This window comes from Rhinatrema bivittatum, chromosome 2 (genome assembly GCF_901001135.1).
Source record: "Rhinatrema bivittatum chromosome 2, aRhiBiv1.1, whole genome shotgun sequence".
Classification (NCBI taxonomy): domain Eukaryota; kingdom Metazoa; phylum Chordata; class Amphibia; order Gymnophiona; family Rhinatrematidae; genus Rhinatrema; species Rhinatrema bivittatum.
In genome coordinates, this window is record NC_042616.1 from 91,822,324 (window position 1) to 91,839,297 (window position 16,974).

The 16,974-nt window shown below is 44.3% G+C and overlaps 1 long non-coding RNA gene across 1 annotated transcript in view; it reads right to left on the reverse strand.

The window, feature by feature from the left end:
- Positions 1–15,982: 15,982 nt before the first annotated feature.
- The window catches only part of LOC115086035, a 101,393-nt gene continuing 100,401 nt past the window's right edge, over positions 15,983–16,974 (reverse strand). The window contains exon 3 of the long non-coding RNA XR_003855022.1: positions 15,983–16,114. This is a non-coding gene — a long non-coding RNA (uncharacterized LOC115086035). The remainder of the gene's footprint in view (positions 16,115–16,974) is intronic.

The following is a 16,974-nucleotide window of genomic DNA, read 5'->3' on the forward strand; positions in this document are numbered from 1 at the left end:
TTCCCTATTACAATAACCTTCTTTGCATGCATGATAATGCAAATGCCTGCAAAGAAGGTTATACCTAGGCAATATAATGCAAATGTTTTATCACAGGCGACTCAGAAAGAGGTCAGCCATGATAAAATAGCAACACCTCTTTGAAATGGGGAAAACGTGAGGCTCCCACTTCACATTTAAAGTACCAGTCCCCAAAAATAAAATACCTGTGAATCAAGAAAAGTTTGAGCGGAGGTCAGGGCTGACCCCTGGCCCAACTGGCCAAAAGAAAAAATACAGTCAAATGTGCCCGCAAGGTGATGGCCCCGGCCCCCCCATCACCTCTCCTCTAAAGATACAATAAAAGACAAGCTCCTCCTCTCCATCTCCCCCCAAAGGTTAGGCTCATTGGAGTTCAGTGGCCCCCCAACCCCCCTCCCCAAAGGTAAAATAAAATCTAAAGAAGGCCTGAGCCCCTTCCCTTCCCAAAGGTCAAATGTAAGCATTGGGGGTTCAGTGCTCTTCACCCCTTCTTACCGCCTTCCAGCTACCCAAAGTGCTCTAAAATTAAAAAAAAAAAACCGTCTGGGTCCCCACCCCCCAAAGTGCATAACATAAATGTCTTCCAAGCCCCATCTTTGTCCTCTCCTACTCCCTGCACCCCCTAAACCATTAACATCCTGGGTAGGTCCCTTAGTGGGGCCAGGGCATCCCCTCACACCCGGCTCAGTCAGCACCATTTTTCAAAATGACGCTGACCTGACCTTGCCCCAGCATGCCATGTGGGTTATTATTTTCTTTTGGCCAGTCGGGTCCACCTCAGGTTGTGGTCCCAGTTTGAGCCCGGGGGTCAGCCCTTACCTCTGCTCAACCTTTTCTTGAGCTGTGTTTTGTTTTTTTTTGCAGGCTCTTGAAGGCAATGGTGGTCCCTTGAGGTTAAAGGGCCGCACACTGCATTCTTTTGTCCCGCAAAACAACATGTGATAGAGCTGTGATAGTTTTTCAGAGGAGGGGCCTCACTATCGCAGCGACACTTACCCTCCCACAATAGTGGGATCCCTCCCGCAAAAAAAGCAGTTTGGCTTAGTGGCTCTAGGCCAATATTGTAAGATTTTGGGCTATGTATAAAGTTCACTTGCAATTGCAAATAGAGGAGCCCAAATCTGTTAGCAGTCTGTTAAGAATTTTTGTTGTATTGTGCACACAAAATACAAGTTAGTATAAACTTTGGCCCAAACCTTATGAAAAGCATTTTCTTTCTTTGGTCACATGTGCCATTTCATGAAAAGGCAAAAGAGATTAGGGTGGTAATACATTATCAGGACACAGCTTACAATTATTTCTTACAAGCTAATACTATCTTGTTTAGTAAAAATGATAATGTTTGTGGAGATGTTTGGGTCAGCATAGTTATTTCTTTTGATATTACGGACAGCAACTAAAGCAGGTAACAAAACAAAAAGAGTCCAGCATTCTAATAAATGCTAAATAGGAAATTAATATCATAATTAAAATTCAAGATATTTGCTCACTGTCCATTTAAGTGAAGTTAGAGGCAGGGCATTTTCTGTTTCAGGACCTAAATTATGGAACTACGAGCGCAGAGGGACTTCAAAATGTTTAAGACAGAGCTAAAAACTTGGTTATTTAAATTAGCGTTGGAGGGTTAAAATCCTGGCTGAAGAAAGGTAAAGATAATTGGACCCATTTATGAAAGCATACTTAATTTGATTAGAAATTGATATAGGAGGTATGGATTAAGTATTGCCATGTTTTATTATGTTTTCTGTTTATAAAATTGTTTTAGTGTATTTGTATTACAAATTTTCTGTATTTTGGAATTTTGTAAACCACCATGATTGCTCATCAGAATGAGAGCATATAAATAAAATAAAAATATACTATAAAATATTTAAGCCAATTGGAATTTGTTGCTTTTTCACCTCTGACTCTTTCCTCTTTCTCTTTCTCTTTAGAGGTAATTTTAAAAGGAGTTACACATGTAAATGTAACATATTATCATTGCAATTTTAAAAAGCCATTTACACGCATAAAGTGCACTTACAAGTGAATGCCCTATGGACAACTCAATGGCATATATTACAGCAATTTTCAAAAGTGCACTTACACGGATAAAGTGCATTTACATGTGCAAATCCCTATTTTAAGCATGTAAATGCTTTTTAAAATTAGGTCCTAAATGTATAACAGCTGCACAATTATGTATAATATAACTTTGCACAAAGCTTATATCTTAAAATAAAATATTCTTAGATTGTAAGCCCTCTGGGGATAGGGAAATACCTACAGTATCTGAATGTAATCCACTTTGAAGTGCTGAAAAAAGTGTGAAAAATAGAATATAAATCAAAATAAATATATGAATACCTACCTTTTATGTCTATCTTCTACTGTACCCACTACCCTGGGAAAGTGAGCTCAGGACCTTGCATGTTCATTACTAATAATAGTGAGGTTGCATTTGGAGGTTCATCTTTCTGGGAACTTTCCAGTGGATCTCCAGTTGGGTGGGTAAAACATTTGGTTGTACCGGGAATTTGGTTAAAGGCTGGTAAAACCTTTTTTTTTTTTTTTTTTTTTTTTTTTTTTTTAAATTGTGGGTTTATTCAGGGTGAGGTTTATGACCAATAGTTCTTGTGATCAAATTTGGTGATATTGCATGGCATGGTATTTGTCTGAATTAAATGAGTACTGCATATTGCACAGATGAACTTGTTATGGTTTGTTTAAATTGCCAGATCTTTTCCATTATGTAAACTGCTTAGAAAGAGTTACAGAATTGTGGCTTGGTACACAGTGAAACTGTCCCTCATTTAATACATTACACATCTCTCCCTGTGATTTCAGCTGTATCCTTTCCTTATGATTTGTTTTCATTCTAGCCTGTCTTAGTGAATGTGTGACTTGATCAGACTGGAACAGACATCTAGTAATTCTTTACTTTTTCCTCCTGTGGACCTTTGGACCAAGGTGGAGTTGTTGACGCAACTTGCAGGGAGTAGCCCTGCAGGTCCCCACCGTTGGCAGGCAGCCCCAGATGAGCTTTGCCTGTACCAGCCCATATTGCCTTTGGCCTGAGCCTTTGGGTGCTAGGGTCGGTAGGTCTTAGATGGGGGCCTCTGCTGATGGTAGAGAGATCCATCGGGGTCACTGGATCGGAGTAGAGGTAGGTCAGGCAAATCCAGAAGCAAGCAGTGGTTAGCTGCAGGCAGTGTTCAAGAATGTCCAGGAAGCAGGCCAAGGTCAAGGCAAGGTATCCATCTGAAGGGAAGGTGGGACAGAGACGCAGGGCAGGAAAGCAAGAAACAGCACAGAAAGCAAGGCACACTGAAGAACTAAAGATACGACCACAGGAACTGATGAATGAAGACAAGGAACAATGGAATTGAAGAACAAGATACTGGAACTGAAGGAAGGAGACAATGAAACTGAAGAAAGATGTCACTGTAACGCTGGGACAGAAGACAGGCAACGCTGACAACATGCACTACTCGCAAGTAAGAAGACCAGTTGCTGAGGCAAGGATGATGTACAGGAGGACCTTTTATAGGTCTGGCGGAGTGAGGTCATCAAGGGGCGCCACAGGCCCTTGAAAAGATGGTCCGTCGGGCACACATGTGCCTTAGGGGGGGAGGCTGGATGAGCGGTGTCCTGTCGCGAAGGATCTCGGTGGCATCCCGCTGTGCTGGGAAGCCAAGCAGTCTGGCAGCAACGGGGGATAACGGATGAGGCCTGGCCTGGGAGGAGCCCATGGACTGCCAAACTCAACACCTTCGCTTTATTCTCACTAAACTCCCCCCCCCCCCCCCCACATATAAACCAAATGTTCTTACTTTCTGCTATCCTTCAGATCTCTTTTCTTCATAATAGAGAGGTATTTTTACATCCAAGGATGCACATCTACCGTATATAAGAAAAATAAATAAAAAGCCCTGTACCCTGTATAGATCTCTGTAAGCAGTCTTAACCATGGAAGCATTTGATTTCAGAGTTAAATGAGCTATTTTTCTATTGCAAGACAAAAGGTGGTCCATTTTTATTTGAGTCAAATGATATGTCATGGAATGGAATGCATTGGCAAATAAGATATAATCAGGAAATCAAGAAAAAGAGTAAGAAGAAATGTGTATTTATGCAAGGAATCTGCAGAGGTCTATCTGTACTTAAAAAGGGGAATGCTGTATTTTCCATTCAATGTGTGTAGTTGTCTAATGATTTAGAGGAGGCTCAAAACTCCATTAATATTCAAAGAACCAAAGTGATACAAGCCACAAATTCTTTTTTAGCTTTTAGTGAAGAATTACAAGCACTTAAGAATCAAATGAAGCCTTTACAAATTTAATTGGACTCCCAGGGACAAGTTAATAATTAAGTGTCCTGGCCATCAGTTTCTCTCTTTTCTGCCCCTCCCCCATACCAAGACCCCCACTATATGCCACCTACATGTTGTTTTGAAACAAATGGAAAAACAAAAGTGTGCATGGCAGGGCTAAGGCATGGCAAAAACTATAGGAAAAGCTAATCAGATATCTGAAAGCCCTGTAAAGGAACAGAAACCTAGAGTAGCAGATCAGGATCTATATTCATCAGATTCTGATGATGATGAATCCCCTGCAGCTGTAAATGTGGTGTTACATGATTCATTGAAACAAAGTGATACTGAAAGATTAGCAGAGAAAGCTTGTCCTATGCCTTTTAATTCAAATGAATGGTGTAAATGGGCTACAGATCTACTGACCCATTGGGGTCTAGAGAAGTCCAAAAATTCAGATTTTGACAATCTCATACACCTGGTTCTGGGACCACACTATTATTAAAAACCCATACTAACTGGTGAAAAAGGGGGTGGAAAACTGAACCTGTCCAAGTGCTGATTAATTACCATTTCTCTTGCCAAATGATTTAGTAGAAGAGTTTGCTTACAGAGTCTAGATTTTGGAAGCAGTTTTGTGTGAGGCGGAATACTGGCCCGGAACAAGTGTGACAGAGTGATCCTGTTTCCCCCTGTTTGCTTGTGCAGGACAAGGCTAGAAGCCTGATCCACCTTAATTCCGGAGAGGGAGCATGCTCTGTGGGTGGACCCCGCAGGGGCAGGGAAGAGTCCAGCGGGGTGGGTGGGAGGGACTCAGCTGGGGCTGGGATAAAAGGGCAGACCCAGCTGTGTTCAGGAGGGCCCATATGCCTTGAGGAGGATGGCAGCTCCTGTGAAGCGCTCTGTCCAAACCAGAAGGAAGTGAAGGTACCCTGGCCTGAAGCAAGGCAGGCTACAGCTCCTGCGGGTGAAAGTGACTACTGATAAGGAAGGAAGTCCGTTATGAAGGATTGTGTTTACTTAATAAAGATTTTATTTGCAGCAGAAAAGCTGGAGTCAGTGTGGATTTCTATCTCCAGCCAGGGAAACTCTGCTCAACCCCCCTCAAGAAGATTATAGTCAAAGACAGTATAAGGAACTTTTTTTTTTTAGAATTACTCTATCATGAAGTAACTAAACCTCTACTACTGTTTTCAGAGGACCCAAAGGAAACACCTTTTGGTACTTTAATGCTCCAGATAGGGTCTGTTTTTGGAAGAGTCAGCCATCACAGGTAACAGTATCAGAAGCTAGGAAATGGCAGAGGCAGAGGGAATATTGACTCTGGAGAGCACAAATCAGAGATAATTTAAAAGATTCCCCAGGACATATTTCCTTTCATGAACCGAAAGCACAGCGAGGTGAGACAGAAAATGAGAAAATGAAATAGGAACAAGATAAAGTCACATTAGAATCAGAGCAAGACAAATCAAAACTTGGCTTGCTTGCAGCCCAGGACAAACAAAAAGCTAATATACAGGGATGTCCTGAGCTCATGTGTCCAAATGTCTTATAACTTTGCAACTCAAGTTGGATCTACTTTCTCACCAAGGGACTCAGCTAATGGGCCCCAGGATGAGGGGAAGGATTCAGCTTCAGATCAGGGCTAATGTTTATGACACCATTGATGTTGGCTACCTGCAGGTGCCTCAACTATTCCACCAAGGTTAGAGGTCAGGAAAAATTAACTTTAATTGATACAGTGGCTGAAATTAATTTTACAGACAGAATTTCTCCCACTGCAGACCAAAGAAAGAATAGAAATCTATGAAATTCAGGGTGTTAATGACACAGTTTCCAAATGTGTGGCTATCCCAATTAAATGGGATTTCCATATGCAAAGTGAACATAACAATGACATTTTAAAAACCATTGCTTCCATTGTAGTGAAAAAAGGGAAGAAGATAATTTGGAATTGATATTATCAGCCATTTAAATCTGGTTGTGGTTATGGATAATCTGAATCTGTGCTAGTGTGCAGAAATTTCAAATGTTTCCAAAATTTAGTGCATAAAATAATTTCTATAAAGTTGACTACTCAGTGCTCAAAATCAGATCATATCCCAGATACTGGAACAAATGAGGAATAGTGGGCAACCCTTAAACCCTTAACAGTTTCTCAAATGGGATGAAGAGTGGAAACCTTAGATGGGTTAAACAACCCCAGCATAGGGCTGGGAAGGAAGAGAGGAATGGGGATTTTCTTAGGTGTATCCCCCTAGTAAGAACAAATGCTCAACCTAAGAAGTTTGAGATGAGGGGGAGGATACGTGAAAGAATATACAGGACAACCCCCACCCCCAAACAAAACCTTAAAGTGTTAGTTTCACAACTCATGGAGCTCAGGCATGAGCCGTGCCAGTTACTTGGCTTCTGGAGCTGGCGGATACCCTCTGTTTGCGGAGGGACGCTGCCCATGGGCTTTGCAGCAGGATGCTGTTGATACCACTTCCTCATAGGCTCCTCCTAGATGCCCACAAACCAGACTTCCCGGCCCTTAAAGTCCCTGCAGTGGGATAGTACTAGAAGCGCTTCCTGATGATGTCATCTGTCTCGCCCTATAAGGGCGTGCATTGGATGTCCCTTCTTCGTCTCAGCAATAGGTCTCCTGTGCAGAGTGAGTTGCTGCTTCCTACATTCATGAGCCAGCCCAGCCTGCCTTGTCATTCTGCCTAGTCTGCCTCCCGTCCTTGCTTTCTCATCTATCTTTCGACTGACCCTTGACCTCAGCCTGGACCCTGACCATTCTTGTCTTCTGCCTGACTCTGACCTCAGCCTGCACTACAAATACCCTTGTCTTCTGCTTGCCTCTGACCCTTGCCTGGCACTGGACCTTCACTATAGTCATACTATAAGAGAGACTTCCTTAAGACCTCCTGACCCCTAGAACCCAAGGGCTCAACCTAAGGGGAAAGGGCTAGTATAGGTAAAGCTCCAGAGCAGTCTCTTCCACAGTCAGCTCTGCCAGCTGTTGGTGGAGAGCTACAGGGCCCTCCCTTGTAGGTTGAGCCAACTCCAACATAGGAATAAGGGTTCACAAACCTTACAGATTGCTGAAGCCATGGACCTGATGGTTGTGTCCTCACTCCAGGCCATTCTGGGCCTGGCCCAAAGAGTCCAGAAACAACAAGGCATGCTGAATTAGGTCACCACTGCCTTGGAAAAACTCACACTCCACATGGATGCCCTGACACCTATTCCAGCTCTTCCGTCAGTGTTTCCACCTCAGGCTCAGGCTGCCATAGTATCTAGACTGATATTCCAGATTCTGGTACCACCTAGCTTCATGGGTGATCCAAAGGAGTGTCAGGGTTTCATCAACCAGTTTCTTAAGCACTTTGAATTATAGTCCAGACTTTTACTGACAGATCGCTACAAGGTCCTCTACATCCTCTTTCTGCTTATTGGCATGGCCTTAGCCTGGGCTTCCCCCATATGGAATTGAGAGAACCCCCTGTTCCAAAGCCTTCCAGACTTCCTCCAACAATTCAAGCTGGTTTTCAAGGAACCTGGATGGACCTCTTCCCTAGCTGCTAACCTGCTGTGGATCTGCCAGGGGACATGCACCCTAGGGCATCCTAGGTGACTATGGTATTCAGTTCCACTCTCTGGCCTCAGAACTACATTGGGGAAAGGATAGCCTCACAGCCATATTTTTGCAAGGTCTCTCCAGAAGAATTAAAGATGAGCTAGTGGGTCATGAAGTGCCCTCTGAATGCACTGATGTCTCTGGCTGGCCATATTAATTGTTGCTTTCAGGAAAGGGTTAGGGAGAACAAACCCACTCAGTGACCAAAATCCTTGGCACCAAGCATTCAACAGCTTTTGTCTATGATATCCTATCCAGATACTCAAGCGGCTGAGGAAGCAATGCAACTTGGCATAAATAAATTTCACAGGAGACAGATGGGCTTTTGTCCATATTGAGCAGTCCGGAGGCACCTGGTGTCCAACTGCCAGAAAAGCAAGGAAACTTGAACCAGGGAGGCAATCTGAAATTGTATATCTTCCTCCCTTCAACTACTCGTTCCTGGCAGGATCTCTACAGAAAAACCCCAGTTACATATAGAGGCCTTCCTAGATTCCAGAGCTGGAAGGAATTTTATAGATCAAGTCCTTGTCCACTAATACCAGATACCCACCACTCTTCTGAAACAACTCAAGATCATTTCCTCCATCTACAGGGATCCCCTTCCTGGCCAGCTAATGGAGATGGCCATTCCCGTGTCTCTTCATACTGACTACCTTCATTCAGAAACCAATTTGTTCCACAAGCAGTGAATCCCATTATTTTGGACTTAACTTGGCTTCAGCAGCATCAGCCTATAATGAACTGGGCCTCTCAGGAATTATCCCAATGGAGTCCCCCCTGTTCTATCACCTGTTTGGCATCCATTCAGCATCCTGTTTGTCTAGCCAGGGCAGCTACTGTGCCTGGACTTCCTCCACAGTATGCAGACTATTTTGATGTATTCTCCAAATAGCGGGCAGAGATGTTGTCCTATGATTGCAGCGTTAAAACTCCTCTCTGACAAAATGCCCCACGAGGAAGAGTCTACCTGTTGTCCCCACTGGAAACCGAGGCCATGAGTGAATACATTACAGAAAATCTGGCCAGGGGCATTATTTGGCCCTCTTCTTCTCCCACAGGAGCGGGCTTCTTCTTTGTAGCCAAAAAAGATGGGACCCTCAGACCTTGCATTGATTACAGAGGTCTTAATGCCATTACCAAAATGAATCATTACCCATTGCCACTCATCTCAGAATTGTTCGATCTCCTGCAGTTGCTAAAATCCTCACCAAGCTAGACTTGAGAGGATCCTAAAATCTCATTCAAATCAAATAAGGGGATGAATGGAAAACAGCCTTCAGTAATTGTGATGGACACTACGAATTGTTGCACGAGTAGCAGTGGACCCTTGGGCTGGCCTGACGGAGAGAGAGGATGATGGGAGAAGGAGTCTCCGTGAAGAGAACACAGGCCGGGAGGTGGATGCTGGTTGAGCGAGCAGGAGCTCTTCGCCCTGGAAGCCCGGATCCCCCCGGGAGGAGCCCTTGAGGATCCAAGCCACTGGGACTTAGGTGATCGAAGAAGATGACTTCACCCTGGAAGCCCGAGGCTCTGTCCGGGAGGAGCCCGAAGGAGCCTGGGCTGCTGGGACGTAGGCGAGCAGCAATCCGAAGAGGCGGTCCGAGGTCAAGGCAGGCGGCTGGCGAGCAGAGTTAGAAACAGGCAGAAGTCAGCACCGGAGAAGCAAGCCGGCATGAGCAGGAAGGTCTGGAACTGGAACCAAGGCAGGAATTGGAACAGGAGGAGAAGAACTGGAACTGAAATGGAGATTCGAACCTGGGACTGGAACTGAAGACGAGGGTCTGGACCTGGCACTGGAACTGGAACTGAAGACAAGGATTCGAACCCGGAACTGGAACTGAAGACAAGGATTCGAGCCTGGAACTGGAACTGAAGACAAGGGGTCAAGCCTGGAACTGGAACTGAAGATAGGATCCCAAGAGAACACAGACAACGTCCGCAGCACACAGCAACAAGAAGGCAGGTAACCTTGTTGCAAGGGCTTGATTGAGGGCAGACGCCGGCTTTAAATATCTGCCGGCATCTGAAAGGGGCGGCCCGCGATCCGGCGGGAAAAGTCCTTTAAATTGCCTCCCCTCGCATGCATGCATGCCTAGGAGGGGAGGGGCCATGTTTAGAGACTCGGCGGCGTCTCCCTCGTGGAGACGCCGCCGAACAGGCTGTGCAGGCCCGCCCGGATGCGGCGCACCGGCAGACGGACCCCGGACACGGAGCCCTGGAAGACAAGGTAAGGTCCCGGTTGCCAGTGCTGCGACCGGGACCGCAACAATGAATAGCTTGTTATGCCTTTTGGGCTCTGCAACATCCCAACCATGTTTCAAAACATGATTACTGAAATCTTCCAAGATCGTAAGAACATAAGGACATAAGAAATTGCCATACTGGGTCAGATCAAGGGTCCATCAAGCCCAGCATCCTGTTTCCAACAGTGGCCAATCCAGGTTACAAGTACCTGGCTAGTACTCAAAAACTAAGATTATTCTATGCTACTGATGATAGTAATAGCAGTGGCTATTTTCTAAGTCAACTTGATTAATAGCAGGTAATGGACTTCTTCTCCAAGAACTTATCCAAACCTTTTTAAAACCCAGCTACACTAACTGCACTAACCACATCCCCTGGCAACAAATTCTAGAGTTTAATTGTGTGTTGAGTGAAAAAGAATTTTCTCTCATTATTTTTAAATGTGCTACATGCTAACTTCATGGAGTGCCCCCTAGTCCTTCTATTATCTGAAAGAGTAAATAACTAATTCACATTTACCCATTCTAGACCTCTCATGATTTTAAAGACCTCTATTATATCCCCCCTCAGCCGTCTCTTCTCCAAGCTGAACAGCCCTAACCTCTTTAGTCTTTCCTCATTGGGGAGCAGTTCCATCTCCTTTATCATTTTGGTCGCCCTTCTCCGTACCTTCACCATCGCAACTATATCTTTCTTGAGATGTGGTGACCAGAATTGTACACAGTATTCAAGGTGCGGTCTCACCATGGAGTGAAACAGAGGCATTATGACATCCTCTGTTTTATTCACCATTCCCTTCCTAATAATTCCCAACATTCTGTTTGCTTTTTTGACTGCCACAGCACACTGAGCCGATGATTTCAAAGTATTATCCACTATAGCGCCTAGATCTCTTTCCTGGGCGTTAGCTCCTAATATGGAACATAACATCGTGTAACTACAGCATGGGTTATTTTTCCCTATATGCATCACCTTGCACTTATCCACATTAAATTTCAACTGCCATTTGGATGCCCAATTTTCCAGTCTCACAAGGTGCTCCTGCAATGTATCACAATCCGCTTGTGATTTAACTACTCTGAATAATTTTGTATCATCTGCAAATTTGATTACCTCACTTGTCATATTCCTTTCCAGATCCATTTATAAATATACTGAAAAGCACCGGTCCAAGTACAGATCCCTGAGGCATTCCACAGTATACCCTTTTCCACTGAGAAAATTGTCCATTTAATCCTACGCTCTGTTTTCTTTCTCTTAACCAGTAGTAATCCTCGAAAGGACATCACACCTATCCCATGACTTTTTAGTTTTCTTAGAAGCCTCTCATGAGGAATTTTGTCAAATGCCTTCTGAAAATCCAAATACACTACATCCACCGGTTCACCTATATCTACATGTTTATTAACCCTTTCAAAAAAGTGAAAAAGATTTGTGAGGCAAGACTTACTTTGGGTAAAGCCATGCTGACTTTGTTCCATTAAACTATGTCTTTCTATATGTTATGTGATTTTAAGCTTTAGAACACTTTCCACTATTTTACCTCACATTGAAGTCAGGTTAACTGGTCTGTAGTTTCCCGGATCAGCCCTGGAGCCCTTTTTAAATATTGGGGTTACATTAGCCACTCTCCAGTTTTCAGGTACAATGGATGATTTTAATGATAGGTTAGAAATTTTAACGAATAGATCATGGTTTACTTAGATGACACCCTCATCTACTCCCAGTCTTTGGCTTCTCACCGAGAACATGTGAAACAAGTTCTTCAGCTATTATGGGAGCACCACCTCTATGCAATACTTGGGAAATGCCTCTTTGAGCAAGAGCAACTTCCCTTCCTGGGCTACATCATTTCTCGCATTGGCCTCCTGATGGACTCTGCAAAACAGAAAGCCATCTTGGATTAGCCCCAGCTGGTCAGCCTCCCGGCCTTACATTGCTTCCTAGGATTTGCCAATTTATACCTCCAGTTCATTCCTGGGTATTCCATCTTAGCGGACTTACTCACGGCCTTGACTTGAAAAGAGGCAGACACATGGAACTGGTCTCAGGAAGTCATCGACACCTTCCAAGTGCTAAAACATGCCTTTCCTCAAGTTCCTTGCCTGTGACTCCCAGACCCTGAATGTCCTTTCATTATGGAGGTAGATGCTTCTACTCTTAGTGCAGGGACTGTCCTCAATCAAAACAATACTGAAGGGACCCTTCTACCATGCTTTTTCTTCTCCAGGAAGTTTTCCTTGGCTGAAAGATACTATACGATTGGGGATCATGAACTCCTGGCAGTAAAATTGGCATTAGAAGAATGATGACACCTCCTAGATCACCATCTACATGGACCATAAGAATCTGGAGTATCTTCAGCAAGTCGAACAGTTCAATCCCAGGCAGGCCCACTGGTCCCTCTTCTTTTGCTGGTTTGATTTTGAGCTCTGCTACTGACCAGCAGCAAAGGACCTATGAGCGGATACCCTCTCTTGGTCCTTTTTAATGGATGATGTAATGGAGGCCCCCCAACACATCATCGATCCTGCAAGAGTCATTGTTGCTTCTACTACTTCTGTCCCCATTGGAAAAACAGTTGTTCCCAAGAGTCCCTGGGAAAAAGTGTTAAAGTGCACTCATGACTCTCTCATGGTAAGACATCCTCGAGTAGCCCGAACTCTTGACCTCCTCCAGAGCCACTATTGGTTGCCTCAAGTAAAGACGTATGTGAAGAACTATGTGAATTCCTGCACTACCTGTGTGCAGCACAAACCTGTTCGTGGAGGAGGAAGTGACGTCACCTGCACAATGGCCGCATGATCGGAGAGCTCCTGGTCCTCCGGCGAGAAAAGCTTTATTAACTGGGCAAAAAACGCTGTGAAAAAGAGCCTGACTAGGTGGCAGAAACAGAGCACAACTCCCGACGATAAGATATTGAAATTGTGGGGCGCTCCGATAATTTTTCTGCACAGCAGCGACTATCCGGGAACAGCAGCTCTCCAATCTGATGGCTGCCTACTCTGAGAAACCCGCTCCTCCTGCTAAGAAAAATTAATTATACGGGCGATTCAAGCAGCGAAACAGATCAGGCTTTGGGGGCAGAAGCAGAGCTAACTTCCAGATGGCAAACTGCAGCACCGGCAAACTAGGTGTGTAGTTGTGAATCCGCCAACCGGCTCCCGGCTCCCAACTAGGGCATACAAAAACCAGAAAGGAAAGGAAAAGCATCCCCAAAACGGACAGTCACTGTGGCGATTAGGGGACGGGCATAGGAGCAACTATAACTCCCCTCAATCTGATGTCTAAACCGAGCCACTCAGTGGATCTCCAGCAGTTTTCCTACGAGTCAGCAGCTCCACAAAAACTTACCAGCTCTCGGGACAAAATGGCGTCCGGAGCAGCTCTGGAAAAATCTGCTCAGGCTGGTGAGTCTCAGGCCCCGTTGCCAACTTCAGCTACTTATGAGCCTATTTCTAAAGCAGACTTTATACATTGGTTTGAAGAATTGAATAAAAACATTGGTGGCATAAAAACTGAATTGTCTCAGATAGTTGCAGAGCTTCGTCAGGATATGGGGGCTATCAGGCAAAGGGTGGATGATGTGGAGACACAGATGGAGAAGCAATTTGTATCAGTGGACAAGCTTACAAAAAGATTCACAGAGCTGGAGTCCGCACATGACCTGACGCAAGAAAAACTTGAGGATCTGGAGAACAGGTCCTGTCGATGCAACCTTCGCTTCAGGGGGATCCCAGAATTGGAGGAGTATAAACATGCTGCGATAGTGGTTAAAAAAAAATCAGCAGCTACCTCCTACTTAAACATAGGGAGAGTTGTGACCTGGACTCTATACATCTGGAGAGGGCGCATAGGGCTCTAGGGGCCAGGAGGAACAACTCTCCCTGGGACATAATTGTTTGCTACCGGGAATTTCGCCAGAAGGAAGAGATATTCTAAGTGGCTCGGAGAGAAAACTAATTGCCATGGGAAGGCCACAATATCTCTGTGTTTACGGACTTGTCCCTGCTGACTCTGCAGAAAAGAAAGAGCTTTCATGATATTACTGAAGCGGCGTGAAGGTATAAGATATAAATGGCTGTTCCCTTTCAAGCTCACATTCACACTGGGAGGTACTACTTCTTGGCTGAAGACAGTACAGGAAGCTGCAAATATCCTTACTGAAGCCGGCATGCAAGTAGATATGCCGCCAGAACATCGTGAGCGGGCATCGGACCCTGCAAAAGATACACCTAGGTGGCAGAGAGCTTCATCGGGTAGACGAAGGCTGTGGAGGCACTCAGGGAGCTCAACCTCATCTAAAAATGCACCATCATGAAGACATAATTTTGGTCCACTTAGTGAAACATTCTGGTTGGCCTGCAGGACAGTGAGGGTTCTCATATTTCTATTTCGGCTCAATGGTAGCTCTATTTTGGCTTTGGACAACTTTTGGGCCCACTTTAGATATGCCCTATACCATTAACTGACCCTATAGGGACTAACTAGGAGGTGTAAAGGTTTGCTATCCTGTGGTCCCTATGTTTTGGTGGGTTCCCCTCAGTGTAGAGATTTTATGCTGTTGGGACGACCTGGGTTCGAGTGTCGTGGGATTAGGTGCTATCATATGTTGCAAAGTTACTGAGTTATGTTGGATTTGTCTGTTGATTGCTTAATGACCATCAATTCTACTAAGACAGGGGAACCGGGGCAGGTTGTGCAGGGGCCCACTTTCTTCCTCCCACTACAGGCTGCTCATGTATCAGCCTACTATAACAGGGGAGATTGGGGGAGGGGGATGATTCAAGGGCTCAGGGTTGTATTCAAATTGGATATGATGTACTACATTCTTGCTTTTTGGGAACTAGAACCCCACTTTTACACTAAACTGAATATTATTTTTTCACAGGGGAACAGCATGCTTCCATGGTTCATTTCTTACCTTACCATTGGGCTCAATCTGTATTCTAGGGTGCAAGGTCTGTATCAAGTGTTACATATGGATAAGGAATTCCAATGGGTATGTTCAAATTAGCCTCCTTGAACACGGGGACTGAATTCCCCATTTAAAAGGAATATGCTATTCAAGGAGGCTCGAAGTCTACAAGCAGACATTCTTTTTGTGCAGGAAACGCATTTAAAAAGCAGGGACAGAAGGCTTTTAACCTGGGGATAGTGCCTACTGCCAGTAGGCACTATCCCCAGGTCTTCTTGACTCCCAGTCGGGCTACTAATAAATATGGTGGGGTGGGTATTTTGATTGCCAGTCATGTCTGTGCAGATTTTAAGGTTCTGCACCTAGATCCAGAAGGGAGGATGTTGATTTTACAAATGACCATTCCACAGGGGACCTATATTCTGGTAAACATATATGGCCCTACACATGATCAGGATTCCTTTTATTGGAACCTATATCATCAGCTAAGTCAGTTTCCAGGGGATCATCTCATAGTGGCAGGCGATTTCAATATCACATTACACCCAGTACTGGATACTTCTAAGGGAAAGAGCTCTGTGCCGTCCACACAGTGCAGGGGACTGAAACAAATGATGTCACACTTTGAGCTTATTGACATCTGGCGCTTTATGCACACCAATACTAAAGACTTCACTTTTTACTCAGTGGCCCATTGCTCGTATTCTAGAATCGATATGTTTCTTATAGATAAATCACTCATTTCGTGCACCATGCATACTTCTATAGATATTATTACATGCTCAGACCATGCATCTATCACCTGTGACTTAAATGCTTTACAGGGAAACACAGGAAAGCGCTTCTGGAGATGTAGTGATTCTTTATTTGAGGACAAAGCAATTTTACAAAAAATACGAGAAGCAATAAATGAATATGTAGAGTTAAATGATACAGGTGAGGTGTCCCCGATGACGGTATGGGAGGGTCTCAAGGCAGTGATTCGTGGACACTTGATAGCACAGGCTTCCTATACGAAAAAATCCAACAATCAAAATAGACAATCCTTGGAATGCAAAATCAGATCCTTAGAGGTAGAACATAAAAAATATGGCAGAATAGATGACCGTCATCAGCTTTATCAGGCTCGGCAGCAATTACAGCAACTAAATATATCTGAAACAGCTCACCATCTGAATCTCCTCAAACAACAATATTTTGAAGGCGGTAATAAAGCCGGTAGGTTGTTAGCACATGCCCTAAAGAAACGGCAGTTACAGGCCCAGATCTTGAAAATCAGGGATGATTGGGGTAATGTCCTTTATCAATCTACTCAAATCAGGGAACGCTTCGTACAATTCTATAAAGAATTGTATACGCTTGATAACACGATACAGCACGATGACATTTCGGACTATGTCATCAGTAACACTCCCAACATTAACTGATCAACAAAGGGACCGATTGAATAAGGAAGTAACTTTAATGGAAATTATTCGGGCAATTGGCGACTTGAAATCTGGCAAGGCCCCCGGTCTAGATGGTTTAATGGGGAAATTCTATAAATCATATATGGAGCAAGTAGCACCCCTCCTCATGAAGGCTTTCAATTCATTAATCGAGGGGTCTCAGTTGGGACTGCACACTAACACAGCAGGGATAACGATTTTGCCCAAACCAGGCAAGGACGTTATGCAATGTGGTTCTTATCGTCCAATCTCATTACTGGATATTGATTTGAAAATACTAGCTAAAATTTTAGCTACTAGATTGGATGTCCTTTTGCCGGATTTGGTACATGCAGATCAATCTGGCTTTGTCCCTGGGAGAATGGCGTCGGACAATATTCGTCGGGTATTGAATTTGGTTAATTTGCCAAAAAGTCGACAG